The 27,974-nt window shown below is 45.4% G+C and overlaps 1 long non-coding RNA gene across 1 annotated transcript; it reads right to left on the minus strand.

Annotated features, from left to right (window-relative positions):
* On the minus strand, window positions 1–27,715 carry LOC123612843 (uncharacterized). Its single transcript, XR_006720116.2, has 5 exons — window positions 27,506–27,715; window positions 10,008–10,481; window positions 1,431–1,567; window positions 718–928; window positions 1–524 (listed from the first exon to the last, which is right to left on the minus strand). It is a non-coding gene; the product is annotated as an uncharacterized LOC123612843 (long non-coding RNA).
* Between the last annotated feature and the right edge of the window lie 259 nt (window positions 27,716–27,974).

Consider the following 27,974-nt stretch of genomic DNA (forward strand, 5'->3'; position numbering starts at 1 on the left):
AATCTGATGTGGATTGGGAGTCTACTCTGAGTACTCAGTAGCTACAGGCTCCTCGTGGCTAGTATTGGGCAGGCCAGTGGTGGGTGAGAGTCTTGGGAGAGCTTTAAATCAGGGATCACACCAGTGGATTCTAATGATTCTGAATTATGTCGGGACTAACCCCTGGAGTCCCTGCAAAAGCCCCCGCTTGGGCCTCCTGGAGCAGCTGTCCCCAGGCCTGGGATGGCGCACACACGAGGGGAAAGCCCCCAGCCTTCCTCCCCCCGGGGAGCCTTCTTCCCTCCGTGGAGTCTAGCTCTGGGGAAGCCAACGCCTGCACACGTGGGAAAGCAGCGTGGCTGGCCCTGGGCCTGGAGCCATCTCCCGGGCCCAGTGTGCCAGGCCTCCTTCCAGACGCCGGTGTCCGCCCAAGTGAAGTAGGGCCTCTCCGCCAGCCGCCTGGCCACGCCCCTTGGACTCGTTTTGGTTTTCGGGTGCAGACAGGTCTACATTCCTCTGAAGAGGCCAGCTCGGCATCATCAAAGCTGGTGAAATCAACAATAACAGTAACCCAGGGCCCCGACCTGCAGTTCCTGCGAGTGCCACGAGGGGCGCGCTGCTGGCTGCTACCCAGTCCCTGGCAGCCTCTCCTCCCCCACTTCTGTGCCCACCCCAGGCTGGCCGGCCCCGCTGAGGCCTCCCCTCCCGCAAACACGATGTTCCCTCCAGCAGCCTCACCCCGAACCTAGCGGCAATCTGTCGCCAGCGGTTGCCTAGGTTCCTTCATTTTCTAGGCCTTGGGCCCCCGCCAAAATGGCGGCGAGGGTGCCAGCTGTGCGGCCGCCAGAAAGGCAGGAGGGAGAGGAGATGTGCCTCGGGAGGCCCTGGTGCCTGGTGTGGGGATAGGCGGAGACGAGCAACGGCGAATCCAAAGTCTGTGCGTCCCGACCTGGAGCCAGGAACAAAAAAGATTCCACTGTTTGGATGTTTTCACCCCTAAGGCTGAATAACAGCAGAGGCCTGACTACCCACGTGGTGTCTGTGGCCAGAATAGGACCCACATAATAATGGCTTAGATCAGGGGAGAGTTCTTCCCACTCCGTGGGGCAATAGCGTCATAAGGGCTGACACTGGTGCGCCGTGGAGGCCTTGCCTCTGCCCTCACCACCTTTCTGTGTGCTCCGGTGGCATCTCCCGAATACGGTGTGGTCACACCCTGACTCCCGGGAGGTGCTGGACTCCAGAGGGACGGAGAATTGGCTGATCCTTAGAAGACTAAGAGATTAGCCCAGCTGGTCCATCACCTCTTGGTTCCCCCTCCCTCAACCATTTGTCAGCTAAAGAGGGCTGTTTGGGGTGGGTTTTCTAGTAGGGGAATGGTCATGTTTATCTTTCTAGAAAAACCTGGTTGCATATGGCCATGAAAGCACCCAACTTTAGGAGTAGCTTACCTCAAAAGGCCCTGAACAATGGCACAGGCCAGCCAGAGGGTGTCCAAGTTGACGTTTCCAAGCTGGAGGATGAGATCAAAGGACTGCTTTTCTGGGGAGAGTCCAGTTGGGAGGATGTGAAGAAAGCAAGTCTTGGTCTGGGAAGAGCACATTGAGAAGGTTGATGGTGAACAGGAAAGTCAAAGATGACAGTTTGGAAGGATCCTGAGGAAAATGCAGGATTTGGAAAGAGGAAAAAAGCGGGGTGGGTGTAGCTGAGTGGTAGAGTGTGAGCCTAGCTGCATGAGGTCCTGGGTTGAATCCCCAGTACCTCCATCAAAATAATAATAATAATAATAATAATAATAATAATAATAATAATAATAATAATAATAATAATAAGTCTAATTATCTCCCCTTCTTCCCCCCAAAAAGTGAAAAGGGGAGGAAAAAGAGGTCTATTTTTGTTTCCAATAAGGTCTATCTTTTGATAAGTCCCTCTGCTCCTCCAGTGGACCAGAGCCTGCCTAGAAAAATATTTGTGTGCACTTTGAGTGTATTTCCTCCTTGTGGTAACCCTCTGAGGCAGGTATAAATCCATAATTTCAATTCCAAATTCCAGAAAGCTCAAAATATGAAAACACTTTGGTAGCTTCTTTAGTGGTAAAAGCTAATTTGAAATAATACGAGTCTTTAATCCCACTCAGTGTGAATATTTGTCCTTTTGCTGCAAAAATAGTAATGTGTTTGATTTTGGGGTCACAGACTCCAGTGGGACGTTATGTGATACCTGGTACGTGTGCTTGTTACCTTTCTAAAATCTGAAACATGCTGAATTCTGAGACACAGCTAGCCTGGAAGCTTTTAGGTAAGAGACTAAGACCCTAGATTATTCCCATTTTACAAGGAAAAAAGCTGAGGCTTAACAAAAGAACCAAATTGTCTTAGGCCACAGAGGTGCCAAGTGACAGACTGAGGACTCCAGCTCTGGTCCAGTTCCTAGTAAGGGACTGAGAGTCCAGGAGGCTAAGCAAAGCCTAAGCCTGGTGGTGTGGGTCATTCAAGACCCTCAGATGCTAAGGCCAACTAGCTGAGAATGGATCTGGAAGGCAAGGGGGACCGCTGTACCCTTGAGAGACTCTGGCATTTCTGGAAGGCTGGGACTGTGGCTTTGGGCTACACTAGATGCTTCAGCACAGCAGCCCTGAGGTCTGGATCCAGAGACCCATTAGCGAAGTGCTCTTTTTATCTCTGTATTAGTTTCTTCTTCTGTTGCAGCAAAGTGTGTTACAGCTCAGTTGTAACAGCAACCTGGATCTGGCAAGAGACCAAGTGGCACTTGGAGGGTTGGAGAACTCAGGTTTATTATGCCAGCACGCCCAGAGGAGTTAACACTCCAAGCTCTGAACCCCATCTGTAGGTTTACAACCTTTCATAGGCTACCAGCCTAGACTTTGCAACATTTTGCAACATCATATGCAAATAAGGTATAACAAAGGTGACTGATTAGGAACAAGCTTTGTAGAAGTGGGCCAATCAGGAATGAGAGGAATGGACCAATCAGGAGTGAGGGAAATGGGCCAATCAGGAGTGAGCTCCATGCAAATGAAGCACTACAAATGGACTGGTCAGGCGTTAGCTCAGGGAACCGATAGAATCTTAGGGGTGAGTTCTGCTTTCCTAGAAGTAAGCTGCTTCAGAGTTTAAAAAGTGAAAATGCTGCAGGGCCAGGGAACAGAATGGTGCTGGCAGAAGGGTAGTGGCCCTGCCTGGGGGTCCTGTTGTCTTTTTCATGGGGCTTCCCACCTCACTTCTGCAGGATGGGGATGATAATAATATTTGCCTCCGAGGGTTGGTGTAAATATTAAATAAGATATGCTTGAAAACACTTAGCATGGTGCCTGAAACTTACTAAGCAGTTAATAAATGTTAGCCATGACTGTTATTCTCAAAGTGGGGTGTGCACACCGCTCAGAGAGTTCCAGATCTCAGTATGGGTGTGAGGATATTCTTGGATTGCCAATTTTGCTTGTTTCCTAGTAATTTAAATCATTATTTCTTTTTCCCATTAAAACTGGCACAGAGTGAACATACTTAACACTACTGTACACTTAAAAATGGTTAAGATGGTAAATTTTATGTTATGTATACTTTACCATAATTAAAAATTAAGATTAAAAAAAAAAAAAACAGCCTCGGGGAGAGGGTATAACTCAGTGGTAGAGCGTGTGCTTAGCATGCACAAGGTCCAAGGTTCAATCCCCAGTGCCTCCATTAAAAAAACAAAACAAAACAACAACAACAAAACATACCAACTGGCACAAGTGTATTAGGAAACAGGATGCACAGATACATGAATAAAATATAGGAGATGTCAATGAATTTCTAGCCATTTGCTGAGGAGGGGGGTGGCGAGGGGTTGAGTAAGGGGAAGGGAGGGGGCGAAGTTCACAAATCACAGGTGAGTATGAGAAACCCTCTTAGAGGTCTTGTCGGCCTGTGCTCCTGAACTTGGTCCAGGGTTAGAGAGTTTGAGGTGCTTTGTGAACACAGGCAAATCTAAGTTCTACAGATAATGAGGCCATGAATGTTCATGGGCACAGTCATCACACGTTTCGGGCCCTGCGCTGGTCACTGGGGCAGACACAGACTCGAAAGTGACCAGGTCCCCAGCCTCAAGGCACTCCTGGCTACTGTGGGAACGTACATGTGAAGAGAAAACTATTACAACCACTGGATGTGACCGGCAGCGCTAGGAAGTGCGTTCAGGGTTCAGTGAATACTTTGAGGAGCTTTGAAGAAGGCCGCATTCCCTCTGCAAAGGGTGGCAGGGAGTTGGGAAGGATATCCTAAAAGAGCAACCCCTGAGTTTGGTTGAGTTCGCTTTCATGAGTCAGCGGTTCTCAAACCTGAGGGTGCATCAGAATCCCTGGGAGGACTTGTGGAAACCCAGATGGCTGGTCTCCAGGCTCAGTGTTTCTGATTCAGCAGGTCTGGAGTGTGGCCCAAGGATTTGCATCCCTAACAAGCTTCCTGGTGATGCAGTGGTTCCTGGAACACACTTTGAGGACCACTGAGCTAGATCAAGAAGAGGAGGCAGGGTGTGCCAGGAGGTGGGGGAGATTTGTGTAAAGACATGGAGGGGTGAGAGAGCAACAGGTGTTTTAGAGAGCCACGAGCAAATGTATGAGGCTTGAGCCAGGTGGGTAGCCAGGTGCAGCTGAAGATGGACCCGTGCACCAAGCCTCGGAGTTTGGACTTGATCCTGGAAATGCAGAGCAGCCAAAGGAGGTGCTTGTGGAGCAGAGAACATGAACAGGTTAGCCCTTTAGCAAGATCACGTCGGAGGGCAGGTGGCATGGGGAGGAGAGAATGGAGGCAGAGAGACTAGTTAGGAAGTTGTCACAGCGAGCCTGTTGGATCCCGCCAGCCTTAGTCTTACTGGTACCCAGAGTTCTGGGAGCGGGAAGTGGCAGAAACCTAGATAAGCAGCTGTTCATATAAACTGTTAAAAAAAAACCCATGTAATTGACTTGTTCGCCTTCAAATTCTTTACTTTTTCCAAGAGGATTGAGCTATTAAAAATAATAAAAATTTAAAGAAATCAAAAATAAAATAAAAAATAATTAAAAAAAAATAGCAACGTGGACAACTACTCATTGGCAATAAGCACAGGACCGAGCATTTTAGGTGCATCATCTCATCAAATGCTGAAGTGGAAGCTCAGAGAAGTTCAGGAAGCCACACAAGGTTAGGACAGAGCCAGATTCAAACCCAGAGGTGCAGCCCATTCTCTCTCTCCCAAGTCTGGATTCCTCAGGAGCTTGCATCGTTCCTCCCGGGGCTGAGTGTCTGTGTGCTGTGAGCACTCAGTATGCGTGTGGCGCATGCTGGATGCTGTGGGGTTGTTGACCCCAGGCCTTCCCCTTCTGCTGGTCACAAGGTAAAGGGTCTCCTTGGGTATCTTCGTGGGGATGCTGAGAGCCAGGGAGAAAGGACCTTGCTGGACATTGAATTTCCCCTCTGGGGCAATAAAACAGGCACTGGGGGAGAAGGGTGTCACCTGCCTGTCAGCTCCACCGACATGACTTGGAATAATTCTCAGACACTCCCAGGTCAGTGAGAGAGAGCATAAAGGCTGCCCTACCAAAATGCCAGGGATGGCGAGAGCAGTGAGAGGAGTTCGCTTGTCAGGTAGAAAGTGATTTTTTTCCACATGCACTCAAACGACTCAGGAACCAGGCACAGAGAGAGAGGAGGAAGAATGAAAGAAAGGTTGGCAGAGAGGGAAGGACTTGTGGCCTTGGAGTCAGCTGGCTGTGTGACCCTGGGCAAGTTCCTTCCCCTCTCTGGGCTTCCGTTTCTTCCACCAGTACAATTAAGTAGATAGATTAGATGATCCCTAAGCTCCCTTCCCACTTTGACATTCTATGCTTTTCCTTTTCAAAGTACCTGAGTGTGACTTTTCCAGGAAAATGTCAGACCTTTCAAAGGGCAAGCTTCTATATTTGCCAGACATCTTTTGTCACTCTTCAGTTGGTTTTGTCTGTGTTCATGTCCAGGGGATTTTCTATGATGTATACATTTTCTTATTTCTCCAGCTATATTTCCTTGTTTGCACTGGTTGACTGTTGCAGAAACAGGGCACTGTTTTTCTAAGCAAATATGCAGTTCCATGCCAACAGGAATATCCTGTTTACAGGGGCCTCCTTTTACAAGGTACCAGCTGTTTGAAAACATCTGTGTGTTGCCACATCAGAATAATCTCCTGATAAGCAACTATTTTTTCTTCTAGTAACACAATTTTCTTTAATACAATCCTACAGTGATACTGATGTGCCTTAAAAAAGTACATATCCCACCTGATTATCATGATCACCTGTTTCTTCCTCTCTTTCTATATTAGCTTGCTAGGGCTGACATACAAAATACCAAAAACTAAATGGCTTAAACAGCAGGAGTGTGTTATCTCGTAGTTCTGAAGTCAGGAAGTACCAGACTGAAGTGTGGCAGGGCTGGTTCCTTCTGAGGGCTCCGAGGGAGAATCTGTTCCCTGTCTCCTGCCCGGTTTCCAGCATTTGCTAGCAGTCTTTGGCGTCTGCATCACCCATCTCTGCCCTCATCGACACATGGCATTCTTCCTGTGTGTGTGTCTGTGTCCAAACTCCCCCTTTTCATACGGATGTCAGTCATACTGGGGTAGGGGTCCACCCTACTCCAGCATGACCTCATTTAACTTAGACTTCCAACTCCAGAGAGAGAAGTTGGCTGTCAGCGACCCAGCGCTGCTCTGAAATCCATCACTGTGTTTGTACTGGCCGCACGTCCCATGAGCTGCTCCCAGCCATTGACTGAGGGCAACAGGCATCCCAGGACAGCCCTGTTCCTGGAGGTGCAGGACTCCTCTGAGAGGTGACGTTGGTTCGAGGACTCCCCAGCAAGCTTGCTGAACCTTCCTTGGACTGCATGACAGTCTAGGATGCTTCTCCTCAAGCTTCCTTCCGTGTCTCCATCACTTGGGGTCAGACTTGCATCCACTCTTGTTCCGCATCTTGAGATAACTCTATACTCGACTGTACTCCCCTCCCCACGCCCATGCCACCCCCATCCCTGAGCTTCCCCCGCCTCCACTGCTCCCTCCTGGTTTTCCCTCGCAGTGGGGTTTCCTAGCAAAACCCCTCCATGTCTAGTTCCTGGACTAACACAAGAGGGGACAGAAACTCAGTGTCCTCAAAACCACATTGAGATAATACCTCACATCCGTCAGGATGGCTACCAGGAAAAAAAGAAGAGAAAGAAAGAAAACAAAAAGTAACTAGTATTGGTGAGAACCTGGAGACACTGGAACCCCTGAGCACTGCTGGTATGAATATAAAGTGGTGGGACCACTATGGAAAATAGAATGGTGGCTCTGCAAAAATTTAAATATAGAATTACCATATGATCCAGCAATTCCACTTTGGGGTAAATACCCCAAATAATTGAAATCAGGGTCTTAAACAGATATTTGTATACCCAGGTTTATAACAGCATTATTCATCCTAGCTAAAAGATGGAAGCAATGTAAATGTCCTTTAGTGGATGAGGAGTAGATAAACAAAATGTGGTACATACACTCAATGGAATATTAATATTATTCAGCCTTTAAAAGCAAGGAAATTCTGACATGTGCTACATACAACCTGGATGAACTTGTGGACATTATCCTAATTGAAACAAGCCAGTCACAGAAAGACAGTGTGTGATTCCACTGACACGAGGTAGCTAAAGTAGTCGGAGTCATAGAGACAGAAAGCAGAGTGGTGGTTACGAGGAGCTGGGAGGGAAGGGGAAGGGAGAGGCGGTGTTTGAGGGGTACAGAGTTTCGGTGTGAGAAGATGAAGGCGTTCCGGAGATGGATGGTAGCGCCGGCTGTACAACAGTGTCAATAGACTTAACGCCATTGAACTGTACGCTTACAAATGGTTGAGATGGTAAGTTTTCTGTTATGTGTATTTTATCCCACTTAAAAATAACATGCGAAAAAAATCCTTGCCACTTAGCGCAAAGTTGAGAGGGCACCAAATCCTGTTGGCAAGTGTTTGGGCCATCTGGGTGACCGGGCCAGGGAAGCACAGGGCAGGCTGTTTATTCTTCACAAGACCTAAATGGTCTGAAGGCTTCTGCTTACCCGTTTACCACATGGAAACCTAAGTTTAATCTTTTCATTGTCGGGATGGTCCTCACGCATACCTCATTTCAGGGAACTTTATGATTCACCAGACAGATGGTAGTGAATTGAAAAACATGTTTACGGTTTTGGATTCTTACTTCATAAACTGGGGGTGTTTTAGGTGAGAGAAAGGGAGAGGCAGTAGCCATTTGGATCATTTTTAAAAGCATCGTTTTGGCCCAGCTGGACCAGGAAGGTACCAGAGGCAAAAAACGGCCACGCTTTTCCATCTGAAAGTTTTTCTTTTCAGAGCGAGAAAATAGAGATTCAGGCACAAGTCAGAGTGATTTGGCCAAATATCCAACAGGGAGAAAAGGAGAAAAGACTTTCTGATTTTAATACTTTCTTTTTCCCCTCTCGTCTTCAAGGTGCAGTTATCGGAAGTACTTAGGGGCTTGGGGTTATTGTTAAAGTTCAGATCCTAACTCGACCATATTCCTTGGGCAAGCTGTGTGATCTCTCTGTGCCTCAGTTTCCTTCTCTGGAAACTGGGAATAAAAATAGTGGCTCCTTCATAGGAGTGTAAATGTTCACAGCTAGAAACTGCTCCACGTTTTCTATGTGCCGGACATTGTGCTAAGTCTTTTATATGCATTGACGCATTTAATCCTCAGACTCGGGATGATCTCATTCCACAGCGGAGGAGCCTAACCACAGCGTGACACCTCGTTGTATTAATTGTGGAATGCGTGTAAAAAGTGTAAGCTCGGCCTCAGTAAACATTCAAGAGCATTTCCCTCATGTTTCAGGGATGCGGACCTAAGGTTCAGAGAGATGAAAAAGCATTTTAAGATCACAACACCATGAGACGGTAGAGCTGGGGCTTGGCGTTGAATATTTTCTCCCCAAACCCAAGCAAAGCATGCTGAGGTGTAGGGGAGCCTGGTCGTCAGGCAGACTGGTGGAGCTTTGTAAATCAACTACACTTCAATTAAAAAAAATTAGTGCTGTCATTATGGAAAACAGTGTGGAGATTCCTCAAAAAACTATAAAACTATAAGTAGACTTACCACTTAATCCAGCAATCCCACTCCTGGGTATATATCTGGAGGGAACTCTAATTCAAAAAGACACCTGTACCCCAATGCTCACAGCAGCATTGTTTACAATAGTCAAGACATGGAAACAACCTAAATGTCCATCGACAGATGACTGGATAAAGAAGCTGTGGTATATTATACAATGGAATACTACTCAGCCATAAATAAGAATAAAATAATGCCATTTGCAGAAACATGGATGGACCTGGAGATCGTCATTCCAAGTGAAATAAGCCAGAAAAAGAAAGAAAAATACCATATGCTGTCACTCATATGTGGAATCTTAAAAAAAAAAGAAAACACTAATGAACTTATTTACAAAACAGAAACAGACTCACAGACATAGAGAACAAACTTATGTTACCAGGGGAAAAGGGGTGGGAAGGATAAATTGGGAGTTCAAGATTTGCAGATACTAACTGCTATATGTAAAACAGATAAACAAGTTTCTACTGTATAGCACAGGGAACTGTATTCAATATCTTGTAACCTATAATGAAAAAGAATATGGAAACGAATATATGGATGTATATGTATGACTGAGACATTATGCTATACACCAGAAATTGACACAACATTGTAAACTGACTATACTCCAATAATAGTAATAAAAAAGATTCCACATATTAAAAAAAAAAAAAAAGCCAAATTCCCTAACTGTTGAGCGTGCGGGGTTTCAGGGCACGTGGTCATCTATGGATACAGAATACTCTTCTAATCTTTCACTCATTCAACAACCATTCTCTGAGTCCCTACACCATGCCAGGGATTTGGAGATAGAGAGGAACTGGTCCTCGGTCTAGAATTGCTCAAAGATTTGGGAGGGTGTGAAATGTAGGGACCTACAAAATCATGGAATCAGGCCCCAGCTCTTCTGAGCCTTGAATGGTGGCCCCAAGGATGTGCTTCAGAGGAGGTCACGGTCGGCGGGAACAGAGCTGGTTTCACCACTGGCGCAGACGGCGTCCTCTGTGCAGGTCTCCCTGGGCCTCTCCGCCCAGGGAGAGGCAGTCCCGGCGTCGGGCATCACCACACTGTCACCCACCCCTTCAAGGTCTGTTTTCCCAACTCTTTGCCAGCATGCGCGCTCTTCTTTCTCTGACCCCCAGGCCCTGCAGAGGACTTGGCAGGCGGTGTCTGCTGGCTGCCAGACGGCGCTGATGTTGACCCTGCGTTTCTCGGGAGCTTAGATCATCATGCAGAACGCTCTGCTCAGCCCTGGGATGACGTAGCTCCAGCCCTCAGGAGGGCTCATGATTACTTGTGCCTTTCAGCGCCAGTCTGTTGCTCTCCCCAAACACTGTGGCAATTTTAAAACACCTGGAAAACAAAGGCATTCTAGTTTCCTTGTGAACCATGTATAAGATGATTAGTAACACAGTATTTCATTTCTTTCACCTTTTAAAAATAACTTTTATTAAAAAAAAACTTTTTTCTTCCAGTTTTATTGAAATATAGTTGACATACAGCACTGTATACTTTTGTGGGAGGGGGCTGGAGGTTGATAATTAGGTTGTATTTATTTATCTATTTTAATGAAGGTACCAGGACCTTTAATGGATTGAACCCAGGACCTCAAGTTTGCCACTGAGCTATACCTTCCCCATTCATTTCTTTCATCTTAAAGCAACTTCTTCCTCATCTGCCTTGCAGGGCGCTCTGGCAGCCCAGGATTTGGGGGCTACCTCTGGGAATTCCTGTGGTACCCTACCATCATCTCTCAGCATGGAATGAATTATTCCCCACTAGGTCCTCCCTGCTGGAACAGGTGCTTGCTGAGGGCAGAGACAGCCTGTATCTCCCTGTTGCCCGGGCCTGGCTCCCAGGAGCTGCTCAAGCAAATACTGTTGGGAGGGAAGGGAAGAAGCCGTTTCTGGATTTTGAACGTGCGTCTCTCCCCTCAGGCTTTACCCTTCTAAGCTGTGGAGCCCCAGTTGTCCTCTCTGAGCTACTTGCGTATGCTGGGTCTCAGAGAGGCCTCAAAGCCGCCTTCTGTAATCAGGGCGTGTGCGGGTGTGCACACATGTAGGTGCAGATGCAGGAACGTGCGAGCCGGTTATTCAAGTTACACAGCATCGTACTGAAAACCCCAGAGCACCGCGCTGTCCTCATTTATGAGTTTAAAAATAACAACCCCTTCCATTCATTCAAAAGTGGTTTATGGTTTGCAAGTACTTCTGCCGCCCTTCACTCAGGGCAGGACGCACAGCCACCTTGGGAGGTGGGGTGGGAGGTGGGTGCTCCTCCCCGCTCCCACTTTACCGATGGGGACACTGAAGCTCAGGGCGGGCAGGGAACTGATCTGCCAAGTGCACACAGATCCAGGACCCCCAGCGCTGAGTTCAGAGACTTCCTCGCACATAGAGATGGCCTGGATAGACCAGCTTGGTGGTGTCTGTCCAGGGTGGACACGGAGAGGAAGTTGAGCTGCTCTCAAGCCCTGGCTTGTCGCTAAGGTTCTGTTTTGGTCAGGAGCTTGTGTCTCAGGACAGGCTGAACCAGAGACAGGAGCCTCACAGTGAAAAGCAATGCTTTGTTCAATAACTGTGACTCCTCAGAGCCTCGGCTCTGCCCCCGTGCTGTGCCAGGCAGGTTTACTTCCGAGTTCACTTAGCATTGTGTCCTACCTTCTGGAATTCACAGAGGAAACGCTTGACCCAGCCCAGGCTAGAAGATGAGGTGGGGGGTCAGAGAAGCCTCTGTGAGAATGAAAGTCTGAGCTGGGTCTTCAGGCAGGAGTAGGCATTAGCCGGGCCAGGGGTGCCAAAGATGAGGAGACAGGGAGACAGGCTGGGGAGGCAGGAGGACCAGGCAGGGAAAAGGCATTAAGACAGAGAAAGAGCAAAGGCACATTTCAGGTCTGTGTACACCTCCTTCACGAGCTGTACTTCCTCTGACTACCATCTGTACAGTGTCTACATAATATTTTAATTGACTATTTCTTAAACATAAATGCATTTTTTAGAAAAAGAGACACTACATTGACAGATGGCTGGATAAAGAAGATGTGACATATATGTAATGGACTACTACTCAGCCATAAAAAAGAATGAAATAATGCCATTTACAGCAACATGGGTGGACCTGGAGGGTATTATGCTAAGTGAAATACGTCAGACAGAGGAAGACAAATACTGTGTGTTTTCATGTATATGTGAAACCTAAAAAACGAAACACAAATATAACAAAACAGACTCACAGATAGAACAAACTAGTGGCTACCAGAGAGGCGGGGTGAGAATGGGTTAAGTAGGTGAAGGGGATTAAGAAGTACAAACTATTAGTTATAAAATAAATAAGTCACAGGGATGTCATGTATATGGCACAGGGACTATAGTCAATAATGTTGTAATAACTTTGTATGATGCATAATCTATAAAAGTATCAAGTGTCTAGGCTGTATATCTGAAACTAATATAATACTGTAAGTCAACTACACTTCAATAAAATTTTTTTTAAACTAAAAAAATTTTTTTAAATAAGAGACTCTATATCCTAGGGTTGCTTGCTAATTACTTTTTTCCTAATACACATTAAAGCAAATTCCCAAGTATTTGAGGGAAAGACAGTCATCCTTTTTCCCCCCTGAAATCATCTGCTGGACCCAGGTAGAATGGGTACCACATTTGGCAGAGAGTGAGCCAAGGCACGGCTGTGCATAAGAATGTGGGGTGTGGAGGAAACTCTGACAGAGAGAGCGTGAGGCGGGAGGATTATGATGTGAGGTTTGAGGGCTGAATGGGGCCTGGACTTGAAAGGGCTTGTGTGCCTGGCTAAGGAGCCGGACTGGATCATCTCCAAGTCAGGAACGGGCAACCACTGGAAGTCTGTGCTGTGAGCTACCCATTAGGCAGGGGGAAACCCTCACCTCCTTCTTGTGGCTTACATGATCTTTGAAGGTCTCGTCTTAAAGGGCTCCCATAAACCCCAATTATCAGGAAATTGAGGAGGCAAAGCTCTAAACAGAGAGTGAGCCAGAAAACCATCTCCCTGACAGCTCAGTGACTTTGGGCAAATCCTATAAACTCTCACAGCCTCAAGCATTCTGTCTGTAAATTGGGCACATGCCAGGGTGCCCAGGGCAGGACTTAGACGTTACAAGTCACAGCCTCCTTTCCCATTTCCCTGTAGATTGGGTTTCTCAACCTTGGCAATATTTGACACTTTGGGCCCAATAATTCTTTGCTGGGAGGAGCTGTAGAATGGTCAGCAGCATCTTTACCCTCTACCCACTATATGCCAGTGGCCTTTTCTCAGTTATGACAACACTACAAAAATCTCCAGATGTTGCCAGATGTCCCCTGGAGGAGGAGGATGGCACCCAGACTGGTCTTTAGAGAGGTGGAGTGTCGGACAGGTCCTGGTGGCCTCGGCAATGTTGGCTGAAGATGGATTCAGGAGAGCAGAGGGCTTCCTGCAGAGGAGCCCACACCTCCCAAGTTCAGAACCCCAGATAGGGAAGGAATAGTTGATGGCAGAGCTTTTGTCATTGACTCTGTGACTGAAAGGATGACTCATGGATTCCCTAAGTAATGTCTCCTGGGGAGGACACCCCAGAAGGGCCACACGCTCCCAGCACCCAAAGGTGCGACCCACTGCTCCCCTGGGTGGGCCCGTCCTCCTGGATAAGGCAGACCGCAGGAGGAGGGCAGACCGCGGGGCTTAGAGCAAGTGTGAGAACAGTCAGGATGACTCCCCATCAGGGCCGTGGACTCACACGCTTTCCAGGTCCTAGAACTCGGTCAACCTGTTCTTTGACTCATAAGAATAATTGTAGTAATAGCACCACTAAGCATCTACTGTATACCATTGCACACACTTAACTAATCCTCACAATGCTTTATCCCAATTTGATACATGAGGAAATTGAAGCTCCGCGGCATTGGGAAATTTACATGACGTTGCCACTGTGAAGCAGAAGGCACCAAGTACCAAGCGTAGACAGCAGGCTTCAGCCTAGGTCTGTCTAATTCCAAATCCCATGTTATTTCTCTTGTGTCAGGCTACAAGCTCTCCTTCCTGGCGATGCCGTGAAAAAAGGGGACCCCACTGAAGTGGGCAGGGGGGCTGGGGTTAAAGGATCGCGGTCACTGACGCCTCGGCTGTGGCTTTGGGTGCTGGAGCTTAAAGCCATGTGCACATGAACTGGAGAACATGGCCACTGATATTTTTAACCTTGTAAAATAAAGCCCAGTGACAGCAAACCACACAAGCGCATAACTCAGTGAATTATTGTAAGACACACATCTTCCACCCAAGGCAAGAAGTGGGACGTTGTCAGACCCCCCCCCCAGAAGCTCTCCACATGCCTCATCCTCTTCATTGCCCCAGCCCCTCTCCAAGGTAACCACAATTCTTGATTTTTAGAGTAGTTATTTCCTTGAATTTATCATCCAATTAGGCATATCTAAATATTACAAGTTTTCCTTTTTGAAAAACATGCTGTATCTCTAAAGTTAAGTTTTTAAATTTTATTTTTTATTGAAGTGTAGTTGATGTACGATGTTAGTTTCAGGTGTGTAGCAAAGCGATTCAGTTGTACATAAAGTCTATTTTGATCAAGGAGTTTCCCCTTCATCCTTTCCTTTCTACGCACTTTGTATACTGAGGAACTCTACAGTTGACCTGTAAAGGTTTTCAGTCCGAATTTGGCTGGTTGCCTGTTCTGGGTGCCATTTAACATTTTCCTCTGTCTCCTATATTCCCTGCAAAGTGGCAGCTGGACCGAAAGGCTTTATCAGACACAGAAGTGATCCCTTTGGCAATCCTATGGGTGGCATCGCATTCTTTCACCAGAAGACTCATGATGTCTCATTTTCATTCCTTTCTTTATGTTAGCAGACATTGACGCTCCATGCCTAGATCTGTTAATTCACTGGGAGTTGAAAAAATGATACTATTCTAATTCCAGCATTTTGTTCTCATTTCCTATTTGGAAAATCTAAGAAGACACTTTCCCTCATCTGTTACTTGGTTGCACTGTCGTGTGTTCATCTCTCACATCTGATTATGGAGGGGAAGTAGGTGTCTTTTTATACAAGAGGCTGATTTCTCTCAGTCTGTCTACAGATCTTCCTCGACTCAGGATGGGGCTATGCCCCAATAAACCCATTGTAAGTTGAAAATACCAGAAGTTGAAAATGGATTTAGAGGGGTGGGTATAGCTCAGTGGTGGAGCACAGGCTTAGCAAGCACAGGGTCCTGGGTCCAATCCTCAGTATCTCCATTAAAAAAAAAAATGCATTGAATACACCTAACCTCTGCAACATCATAGCTTAGCCTAGCTTATATTAATACATGCCGCAAACACTTACATTAGCCTGCCGCTGGGCAATCACTAAACACAAAGCCTATTTTATAATGAAGTGTCGAATATCTCATGTAATCTGTTGAATGCTGTATGAAAAGTGAAAAACAGAATGGTGGTAAGTGTAACTTTTTTACCCCTTGTGGTCATGTGGCCAAAGGGAGCTGTGGCTGCCCCTGCCCAGCATCTCAAGAGAGGATCGTAGGGCATGTCGGTAGCCCAGGAGAAGATCAAAATTCAAAATTCAAAGTCCAGCGTCTACTGAACGTGTATGACTTCGGTCTGGTGTAAAGTAGAAAAATCATAAGTCGAACCATCCTAAGTTGAGGACTGTCTGCGTATATTTTCCCATCTTTCCCCAGTTTAATTTCTTCTATTGTATCTTCAAATTCAACCTGCCCATTAGCGAGAGCCCCGCATCATTTTCCATGTGCTCAGTCTCTCTCATCCCAGATCAGTACTCCTCCAGGCAGCCCATGTTACAATTACTGCCCTGGTTCGCCCCTGCCTTTCAGGCCGTGTTTTGGGGAAGCATTTATGCTCATTTGCTCCATGTCTCTTGCTCCTCTCATCCTTTGGCTCCCTCATGGCTGGCTCTCATCCCCACCCTCCAGGGAACCTGCCCCAGCACGATCTCCATCACGTGAAGTCCATGTGAAAGGAGTTTGGCTTTGGGGACCCCGTATCAATCAACGGACACAGGAAGGTTGTTTGAACTGGGTCCCGCATCTTAATGGTCTCTGATATAATCTCCAAATAAGGGTGTGCACGTAGTCTTTGCATGTGTGTTCAGGACATTGATTTGTTAACTATGATAGCTCTCTTCCTTTTCAGGCACTTTTTCATTAAAAAATAGATAAATCAGGACCCTCAAAAATGAAGGTGACCCCGACCTCATTCAGCCTCCAGAAAAGCCCTGTGGGAACCACCTGGGAGGCTTGGCTGAGGGGGCACTGGGGGCAGTGATGTGGGGAAGGGAACGGAAGACCCCAGACCCTAGTCTGTAAGTCCCATCTTCCTCTCTGCACCTCCATCCACTTCCTCGGCTCCCAGCTTACCTCTTAGCTGACCAGGTTATCATGAAGATGCAAACTACAGTGAAATCACACAGGCATAAGAACTTCCTCCAGGGCAACCATTATTTAGAAAAGCCAGCCAGGATCTCTAGCAGCATTCTTTCTTAAATGGACTCGACTAAATCAGAAACTCTCAAAAGGCACTGCCTGTCATAAGGGTAAGAGGAGTGTTTTGAGGAAATCTGGTGCAGTTGCACATACACGCAGCCCGATACACGTCTGTGTATGCACGTACTGGTTGTGATGCAAAATGTACTTCTTACTCTAGGCTACTTTTTAGTTTGTAAACGCTGCATTATAGATACCTCCACATCTATCTTCCTTGAGAACGGGGATCGAAACACACCACTAATAAAACAGCTAGGGGTTTCCCTTTAATGGCAGGTCGTCTGTGGGTTCCTGCTAAAAGCTCACAAAGCCTGTTCTGTGGCTGAACTGGACTCCATTTCCATCCTTCCGTCCTGATGCCATGATTGTTGCAGCCATTTCTACAGCTTCATACACGATTTATTTATGCAAGAGCTGGTCTCCTTTTATGTAGGTGTGTCCTGTCCCCTGGACACTGCAAATTCCCGTGGGGCGGGGCCTGTGTTGGCAAAGGCGGGGAGAAAAACAGCATGGGATTTGGAGGCAGATGCCTCCAGACTTAAAGCCAGGGTCCACTGTATACTGGCTGGGCGACCCTGAGCAAGCCATGTATTGTGTGAGCCCCTAGAAGTTAATGAAACCGTACCTGGTAACTTATTGGAGGCAGATTGGCTTGAATACTGGAACCTCAGTGTTTTATAATGGCGTCGTATTTGCTCAGAAATCTTTATGCCAGAACCTCATCTCTTTGCTTTATAGCACTCGTGCTAGGTGGAAAGGACTAACAAAACCTTCAGGGGTTCCTTGTCCCTTATTAGGTTTTTCATTTCTGATTTTCTTCCAGTTTTATTGAGATGTAATTGACCTTCAGGGCTGTATATATTTTAAGGCATACAGCATAGTGATTTGACTTACATACATCACGGAATGATTGCATCACAGTAAGTTCAGTGAATATCCATCAGCTCATAGAAAAAAATTTTTTCATAGAGATACAAAATTAAAGAAAGAAAAAAAATATTTTTTTTTTGTGATGAGAACTCTTAAGATTTACTCTCTTAACAACTTTCATAAATAACATACAGGGGTGTTAATTTGTTTTTTCAGGAGTGTTATTTATTATGTTGTCCATTACATGCCCCCTTACTAGGTTTTTATTTTTTAAATTTTCATTTGGAAATAATATCCAACTTACAAACATCACAAAAGCAAAAAAAAAAAAACAAAAAACAAGAGGTGCAAGTCACCTCTTACACCCTTTACCCAGATCCACCTCTCGTTAAGATTTTACTCTGTTTGAGAGTAAGTTACATGCATGATGGCCATTTACCCCTAAGTACTTCAGTGCATATATCCTAAGGCTGGGGAAATTCGGCTCCAATCAACTTCAGTGATCAATTTCATATATTTACGTACAAGACTTTTGTCTGCTGTACTGTCCACATTTCAAGTTGTGTCAGTCGATTTATATTAGGTTTTGACCGTATGGAGTCTTGTCTCAAGGTGCCAGATTTGGCCCTTGGAATTCACAACTTGCAGCCATGATAAGGTTCATCTGGATTCTTTCCTGCTTTCAGGGTAAGGACTGGAATAGGATAGGAGGAAAACGAATTTTTCAGTGAGGTCCTCCACATCATTGCCAGGAGCACGCTCAGTGCTGCTAGAGACGGAGACCAGTTCTTTCAATGACAGTGTGGGGGTGGTGGGTGGGGGGCTAAGGCCTAAAGATGGGGAGGGGCTTGTCTTAGACCCTGAGGTCATGGGGCCATTGAGTGGACAAGTTCAAGTCAGAAACAATCAAACATCAGAGGCCTGAAGCATATCACTCCACCAGTCTCCTCTTAGAGATGACATTATCAGCTTTATTTACTAAGGGAACCTCAGTTTGCCTTCTTTCTCCCAACACCCAGGAAATTTGACCCAATTAATAATAATGATAAAAAATAGACAGCATTCATTGACTGCTTGCTCTGAGGCAGACACTGCATGATCCCATTTAATTCTTACTAAGTCTTACTTCTCTAGGGAGGGGTAGAGCTCAGTGGTAGAGTGTGTGCTTAGTATGTACCAGGTCCTGGGTTCAATCCCCAGTACCTCTGTTTAAAAAAAATTAAGAACAAACAAGAAAAAAAATCCTACTATTAACAAGCGCTACTGTCACCCCCATTTTCCAGATGATGAAACTGAGGCTTGGCCAGGTTCAGTAACCTGACCAAGGTCCCACCCTTAGAATGTAAATCTGTCAACACTTGAGTCTAGGCTTCCAGTGTTGAATTGCTTTAACCAGAGCACTGTGAGGAACAGAGTGAGCCCTGGGGGGCAGGAGTTTCAGAGGAGTTGGTGAGGGTCAGGCTTCTCAAATATGCCCCAAAACTCACATCAGAACAGCCAGACATGCGCTGATACTTCCTTCCCGTTTGTCCCTCCAACTGCCCATTTCAAAAAGCATGAGCATAATGTTCAAAGTGGATCGGGGAATTCCTCAAGGCTCCAGGGCTATTCTAGGTAGAGATTTGACCCGAGCCTGCCATTTTTCTTAAATACTGCTACCCAAGCAGGCAGATGATATGTGATCAGGCAGGTGACACGTGATGTGATCAGGCAGATGATATGTGATGTACTTCTGATGAGCAGGATGCACAGAGTTTTGTAAGGAAAGCTCAGACAACTGTGTTGCCAGGACAAACTTGAAAGCCACTTGTTGGTTTCAACACTGTTTCTTATGTGGCAGAACAGGACAACAGTTACCTCGACTCCAAGTCCTGAAGTTTTCAGATCATCTCACGTTTACCTGATCACGTCTTTATTCCATAGCTGCCACCATCAGCAGTCGCAGTCAGAGGCTGATTTTAGGAAGGAACAGCCTTTTAGGTGTGGGCTGGGGTGTGGCACAGTAGCAGGAGGGCTTGATTTGATCTGAGTGACAACCCACTGAGTCACCTGATTTCTCCTACATTGGTGTCCTTAGTCATTCACCCATTCTTTCCAAAGATTTATTAAGCATCCATCACATGCCAGGCACTGTTCTAGACGCTGATGCAGCAATGAATCAAGGTAAGTCAAGTCCACCTTACGTTTGAGTTTGTGAAATGCCAAACTCACACAGTTGCAAAAAGCAAATAGAGATAAGAGGTTCAGCGTCACTCACTTTTCCAGCTTTCGTCTTCTCTGTTCTAAAACTAATCACTGGAGGGGAGGGGAGTAGAGTCTGAGCCACAGTGACTGGGAGGGACTGGTGGAGGTCTACCCGCAGACCAACAGGGGAGCAGGTCCCCTCTCAGGGAAGTTCACGCTATGGGGCACCGGGCAGCCCAGGCGTCTGTATTTGTGTAAAATTCCCCAGGTGATTATACTATTCGGGCAGAAATGGGGATCTCAGGCTTGTTATGCTGATTAAGCCTCAGTTTCCTGAGTCCTAGGATTGGGATGGTACCTCCCATCCAAGGACTTGGGAGAATTAAATGATAGAAGACCTTCAGTTTGTATTAGTTTCTTTGATAATGTTTTCCTCTGAGAATGCTTCTGAGCTTCCGCATTTAGCGGTAGTAAAAGTTCTCTTTATACGTACATACGTTTGTTTGCTAGGAGTGATTTCACCCCAAGCAGCAGGATACACATTCTTCTCAAGAGCACATATAACAATGTCCAGAATAGATCATGTCAGGCCACAAAAGTCTTAAAAATTTAAGAAGACTGGAATCATATCAAGTATTTTTTCCAACCACAACAATATGGAACTAAAAATCAATAACGGAAGGAAAATCAGAAAATTCAAAAATACGTGGAAATGAAACAATACACCCCTAACAACCAATGGGTCACGGAAGAAATCAAAAGGGCAATCAAAAAACGTCTTGATATAAATGGAAATAAAAATACAACATGCCAAAACTTATGGGGTGCAGAAAAAACAGTACTTAAGAGAGAAGTTTATAGCAATAAACACCTACATTAAAAAAGAAGAAATATCTCAAAGAAATAACCTAACTTTTCATCTAAAGGAACTAGAAAAGGAAGAACAAATAAAGCCCAAAATTAGCAGAAGGAAGGAAATAATAAAGATTAGAGCAAAAATGAAGGAAGTAGTGTAGAAAAACAGTAGAAAAGATCAACAAAACTAACAGTTGGGTTTTTTTTTAAAGCTAAACAAAATTGACAAACCTTTAGCTAGACTAAGGAAAAAAAGACTAAAATTAAAAAAAAAAGTAGAAGATATTATAACTGATGACACAGAAATACAAAGGATCATAAATGACTATTATGCACAAGTTGTATGCCAACAAACTGGGTAACTTGGAAGAAATGGATAAAATGCTAGAAACATACAGCCTACCAAGACTGACTCATGAAGAAATAGAAAATGTAAACAAATCAATAATGAGTAAGAAGATTGAAGCAGTAATCAAAAACCTCCCAATAAAGAAAAACCCAGCACCAAATGGCTTCACTGGTAAATTCTACAAAACAGTAAAAGAATTACTGCCAGTACTTCCAAAGTCCTTCCAAAAAATTGAAAAGGAGGAAACATTTCCAAACTCATTGTACAAAGCTAGTATTATTCTGACACCAAAGCCAGATAAGGATACTGCGAGAAAACAAAATCACAGGCCAATGTCCCTGACAAGCGCAGATGCAAGAATCCACAGCAAATAGTAACAAAGCAAAGTTAACAGGATCAGCCGCCATGACCAAGTGGGATTCATCCTTGGGGTGCAAGAATGGTTCAATATACCTAAACAATAAATGTGATAAATCACAATAACAGAACAAAGGATTAGAGTATATAATCATTTCAATACATGCAGAAGTATTTTTAAAAATTCAATACTTTTCATAATAAAAACACTCAATAAGCTAGGTATATAAGGACTGTACCTCAACATAGTGAAAGCTATATATGGCAAGCCTACAGCTAACATCATACTCAGCAGTGGAAAAACTGAAAGCTTTTCCTCCAAGATCAAGATCAAGGATGCCCACTTTTGTCATTTCTACTTAACACAGTACTAGATTTCCTAGCCAGAGCAATTGGACCAAACAAATAAAAGAAAAAGAAAGAAAGAAAGAAAGAAAGAAAGAAAGAAAGAAAGAAAGAAAGAAAGAAAGAAAGAAAGAAAGAAAGAAAGAAAGAAAGAAAGAAAGAAAGAAAGAAAGAAAGAAAGAAAGAAAGAAAGAAAGGGAGGAAGGAAGAAAGAAAGGAAGGAAGGAAGGAAGGAAGAAAGAAAGAAAAGAAAGAAAAGAAAAGAAAAGAAAAGAAAAGAAAAAGGAATAAAAGTCATGCAAATATAAATATAAAAGGAAGAAGTAAAATGTCTGTTTGCAGGTGACGTGATCTTATAAAAAGGAATCCCCAAAGATTTTACCAAAAAACTGTTAGAACTAATAAACAAATTAAGTTGCAGGATAGAAAATCAACACACAAAAATCAGTTGTGTTCTATACAATAATAACAATCTGGGAAAATATATCTAAAAAAAAATCCCCTTTACAATAGTATAAAAAAAAAAATACTCAGGAATTAATGCAACCAAGAAGGTGAAAGACTTGAACATTGAAAACTACAAAACAATGAAAGAAATAAAAGAAGGCAAAAATAAATGGAAGACTATCCCATGTTTATGGATTGAAAGACTTAATATTGATAAAATGTCCATACTATCCAAAGTGATCTACAAATACAACACTTTCCCATCAAAATCCCAATGGGATTTTTTACAGAAATTAAAAAAAAAAAATCCTAAAATTCAGTGGAACTACCAAAGACCCAGAATAGCCAAAGTAATCTTGAGAAAGAAGAATAAAGTTGGAGACATTACACTTCCTGATTTCAAAATATGGTACAAAGCTATAATAACTAAAATAGCATGATACTACAATTGAGGCAGGCATATAGACCAAGAGAATGGAATAGAGAACCCAGAAATAAATCCACATATATACAGTTAACTGATCTTGGACAAGGGTGCCAAGAATATACAATGGGCAAAGGACTGTCTCTTCAACAAATGCTGTTGGGAAAACTGGGTATCAACATGCAAAACCATGAAACAGAAACCCTATATTACACTGTACACAAAAATCAACTCAAAATGGATTAATGACTTAAACATAAGACCTGAAACCATAAGCTCCTAGAAGAAAACATATGGAAAAAGCTTCTTGACAGTGGTCTTGGCAGTGATTTCTCGGGTATGACATACAAAGCTCAGGCAGCGTAAGAGACACGCGGGACTGCATCATGACTACAGCATTAAAAAGTTCTGCACAGTAAGGGAAACAATCACCAGAGTGGAAAAAGAGAAAATATTTGCAAACCATTCATCTGATAAGGGGTTAATATCCAAAATATATAAGGAATGCATACAACTCAATAGCAAAAAAAAAATTCCCAAATAGACCAATTTTTTAAATGGGCAGAGGACTTGAATAGACATTTCTCCAAAGAACACATACAAATGGCCACTAGGTATGTGAAAAAGTGCTCAACATCACTACTCATCAGGTAAACACAAATCAGAACCTGACACATGTTAGGATAGACTACTATCTAAACAACAAAAGATAATAAATGTTGGTAAGGATGCGAGGACATTGGAACCCTTGTATACTGTTGATGGGAGTGTGAAATGGTGCAGTCAATAGGAAAACAGTACAGAGCTTCCTCGAAAAATTAAAAACAGAGCCACCATATGATCTGGGAATCCCACCTCTGGGTATATATCTGAAAGAACTGAAATCAGGAACTCGAAGAGACACTTTCACACCCGTGTTCACTGCAGCAGGATTCACAATAGCCAAGATACGGAACTAACCCAGCGTCCATCAACAGGTGAATGGATGAAGAAAATGTTGTAAATACAGTAGAATATTATTCAGCCTTTAAAAAAAGAGAGAGAGAGAGAGAAGGCAGTCTTACCATGTGTGACAACATGGATGAACAGGAGGACATTACGCTAAATGAAATAAGCCAGTCACCAAGGGGCAAATACTGCATGGCTCCCCTTTCATGAGGTATCGAAAACAGTCAAACTCACCGCAGCAGAAAATAGACTGGTAGCTGCCAAGGGCTAGGGGGAGAAGGAAATAGGGAATTGTTGCTCAGGAGGCATAAAATTTCAGTTATGCAAGATGAGTAAGTTCTAGAGATCTGTTATACAACATAGTGCCTATAGTTACAACACGATGTGCATTTAAAATTTTAAGAGGGTAGATCTCATGTTACAAGTGGGCACACACGCACAGACACACAAAGGGACGCAAGGAAACTCGTGGAGGTGATGGATATATCTACTACTTTGATTGTGGTGGTGAAATCATGGCTATATGTATAGGTCCAAACTCATCAAATTGTACACGTTAAGCAAATGCAGTTTGGAGGGTATACAGTTATACCCCAATAAAGCTAAGTAAGAAACAAACACATTTAAAAAAAAAGTTTTTTGAGGGAAGGGTAATAGCTCATTGGTAGAGTACATGCTTAGCATGTATAAGGTCTTGGGTTCAATCCTCAGTACCTACACTAAAAAAAAAAAAAAAAAAATTGGTTTGTCCTCAAAGAACTTGAGATACCTGATATATTTGTGTGCTAAAGAAAATTCCTCCTTTTGGGAGGGAGGGAGGGAAGTCGTGGCGTGTTAACTTCCAGGATAAATACAAACAGAGAAAGGAAGTCATACTTCTCAGTGGAAAACTGAAATAGAGTAGGGGACGGGGAGTGACATGGTCTAGAAGTCTCATAAGCCAAAGAGCTGGTGTACACCTGGGCAACCTTTAAGTCCCACTGTATACAGAGACGAGTTAAAGAGAAGGCTCTTCAAAGGCTCTTCAATAAGTTGCCCTGGCCTGGAAGGAAAATACCAAGTTGCTTTGAATTAAATCTTTGAATCTGAATCCTGGCGATGCTGTGAATCAACTAATTTCTTCCCCACTCAGAGCCTCAGTTTCTTTGTCTGAAAATGGGGCTAATGTAACCCCTATGCATGTGAGAGCTGCGTCTTACCCATGCTTCCCACAGCCTGGCCTCATAAGCCCCCAGGAAGCAGGTACTAGGCTATCTGCCTACTGGATGCACTTAATACACGCATCTCTCCTACCAGACTGCGAAACACTGGATGACAGAGACCATAGAAGATCCCCTTGTATGTTGCCAAGCACAGAAATTGGCACGCTGTTTGACTAGATTTAAAAAAAAAAAAAAAAAGTATGACACAAAGAAAATCTTAAATTTTGAGCCGCCTGGCACTTACCAGTTTGAAAATTGAAGCCAGCTGCCCTGCCCTCAAGGATGACAGACTTTCTCATTTTTAGTTTGGCTTCTAAGTATGACCATCACCTGATGGTAACTTATTTTTGCTTCCTGTGAGTCAGAAAGCAAAAGGCACTGTCCCCAAGCCACTGGGGTAACCTTTACACAAACGGCCCCGTAATGAATGGTGTTGGTAAAGTAACAGCTGTCATATACCTTGTCATATTATGGGAAAACTCTCTAATTTGCTAAGTGCTTGGTATTAATAAAGTTCATGTCCTATCATTTCTAAAGTTTCTAAGAAGATGGCCAGTGAAAAGCCCCATGTCATAGGCTGGGGGGGGGGGCAGTGTGGAGAGGAGACAGGACTCAAGTGAGTCAGTATCAGTTGAAAGGAGCACTGACTCAGTAATCTGCCTCAATGAGGTTCATCCGGAAGATAGGCTGTGCTGAGGATGACATGGATGTAACAGACACAGAAGTTCACTGTGACTGCTAAGGCCCGTAAAAAGACTAAACACTGGTTTGTTTGTTCATTTATTTTCCCATTTGGAGTCTGTCTTATTCAAGAGCTGGAGCAGGGACAGGACCCCAAAGTTGCTGGCATCTTATGACACATCCACAAAATCAATTACATGTGAATTGCGGCAGAAAATCTAGCTACGCAAATGCTCAGATAACTCAGGATGATTTTTAAATAACACTCTACCCTCCTCTCCCAAACCAAAGGCACACCAGCCACCAAAAACAAAGCAAAGAGATGAGATTTCCATGTTGAATTTTATCTCAGGAAACTTTTGAAATAAGTATCACAGAACAAGCTTGCCAGAGGCCATACTAGGTCTTGAACTCTGGAAAGGTGCATCACTCTTCCTGTATGCAAAGTCCCAGCCTCAGAAAGAGGTCATGAGCAGCAAGTCACAGGACGTGACATTTGACAAGGCCAAGAGCAAGGAGAAAGTCTGAGGGGAAGCTTTCCCAGGTGGAGAACTCAGTTCAGTCCAACAGATATTCAGTGGGCACCTGCTTTGTGCTTGAGACAAATAATAATAGATTCATGGTTTTCTTTTTTTTAAGTGTAGGTACTAGGGATTGAACCCAGGACCTCATGCATGCTAAGCATGTGCTTTATCACTGAGCTATCACTTTACCCTGTGTGTTTGGCGCTTTTAAACACACATATCTATTGACCCTCACCCTGGTCCACCCAAGAAGGTGTTACTGCCTCATTTTTAAAAGATGAGGTAACTGAGGTTCAGAGAGGTTGCAAGATAAAGACAGTCAGGAACCGGTAGGGCTGCTCTTGGTATCAAACCAAGTCCTCTGACTGTGCATTCTATTACTCCAAGATGAGGAGTGGGTGCTCTTGTTTCCAACGCTACTAATGTCCAGAAAGGATGTGAGGCATCTGAGGGAGGGGGTTTCTTGGGAGAGTGGGGTGAGGTAGAAGGACATCAGAGTTAAAGCCTCCTGCAGGCCAAGCTGACCCTGTCCCGGGTCAGACAGGGACACAAAGGGCAGGCAGGTCAGTAAGGACTCAATAAATGGCATACTGACAGCCGGGGTGGGCGGGGCTTGCACTGAGCACCTACTGTGTGTTGTCAGAAAAGAGACCCCGGGCCTTCTGAGTGCCAGGAGGTAGGGGAAAGGGCCTTGCACTGCACCTACCATGTGCTACAGGTACAGGTGTCCTGGGACCAGCTGGCTGGGGGCCAGGCTGGGTGGGATGAAGGGGTGAGGCTTTCCTGAGTCCTGACTGTGTGCCAGGAACTGGGCATTTCTTGTCTTGCAACAACTCTGTGAGTGGGCATGATTATTCCTCTTTTGCAATGAGGATATTAGTTCAAAGAGGAGACGGCTGAGGCCACTGTTACAGGTGGAGTTGGAGGCACAGTAGAGCTGGATCCCAGCCTGGTGAATCAGTTCCTTCTCCATTTCAGAAAGGAGGCAGAAACCGTCTCTTTTTTTCCTCCTCTCAAACCCGTAATAGAAGAGCAGAGACTTCAGTGAGACTCCCACCCAAAGCCTAGCGCCAGATTAATAACAACAACAACAACAATAGTAATACGCGCCATTTACTGAGTACTTGCTATATACCAGGCATATAGCATGCTTTCAACTATCTCATTAACTTTGGGATATTATCCACATTAGCCAAAAGGAGGCACAATTCAAGAGCTCCGGGAGCAGGACGCCAGTAAGTGACAGAAGCAGGCTGAGAATCCACTTCGACTTGATACTCAATTTCGTAACACTGGGTCAGCCTCAGCGGGGAGGAAGAGGGGCGCGCCTGGCACGCAGAAGCGCGGCGGCGGAGAGCTGCAGCCCGGAGCGGTCCTGAGCCCGGCCGTCCGGCGGGGGGCACTGCAGACCGCGCGCCGCGCTGCGCCCGCCTCCGGCTCCGGGCGCCCGGGGGCCGCTGCGCCCGCGTGCGCCCCTCTCGCTCCCGCCCCGGCCCCCGCCACCCCCGGGGCCCCGAGTGCCGACCAGCCTTCCCGCGGGGAGGTGGAGGAAGACGATCGGGGCCCACGGGGACCCGCCCCCCCCGCGGGTTGTTGGGGCGCGGACCGGGGACTGGCTCTACACCTGGGTGCCCCCCACGCCCTGCCGGGCGCACACTCACACTTACACCTCGGCTTGCGCACGCAAGAGCTGCAGTGGACGCGGCGATCTCGGTACCGGGCCCCGCCGGGAATCTGGGAATTTAGATTCGTCTGGCTCCGACGGAGCGGAGGAGGGGAAACCCGGCCCGCCGGAGAGTCGGGACTCCGGGAGGATCCCTGGCGCATTTGGATGTCCAGCCGCTGCTTCCCCACCCCGCCCAAGCTGTCACTTTCCTCTCCCTCTGCGCTGAGGATACCACACCCCACCCAGCCCACTCACCGAATTCTGACTTTGAACCCAAAAGTGGTCAGGCGTGTTTGGGGCCAGGCCACAGAGAGCAGGCGCTCTGGCCCTCTCCAGAGCAGCTGTAAGTGGGCGTCAGTGTCCCTGGGGAGGGGACCCCACCTTGGACCGTCCGAGGTGAGGCCAAGCTTTCCAAAGTAGTTTCCAGGGCAGGTAAGAGGCATCCAGTGACCTTGACCCTTCCCCGCGGT

The sequence above is a fragment of the Camelus bactrianus genome, chromosome 4 (genome assembly GCF_048773025.1).
Source record: "Camelus bactrianus isolate YW-2024 breed Bactrian camel chromosome 4, ASM4877302v1, whole genome shotgun sequence".
Classification (NCBI taxonomy): Eukaryota; Metazoa; Chordata; class Mammalia; order Artiodactyla; family Camelidae; genus Camelus; species Camelus bactrianus.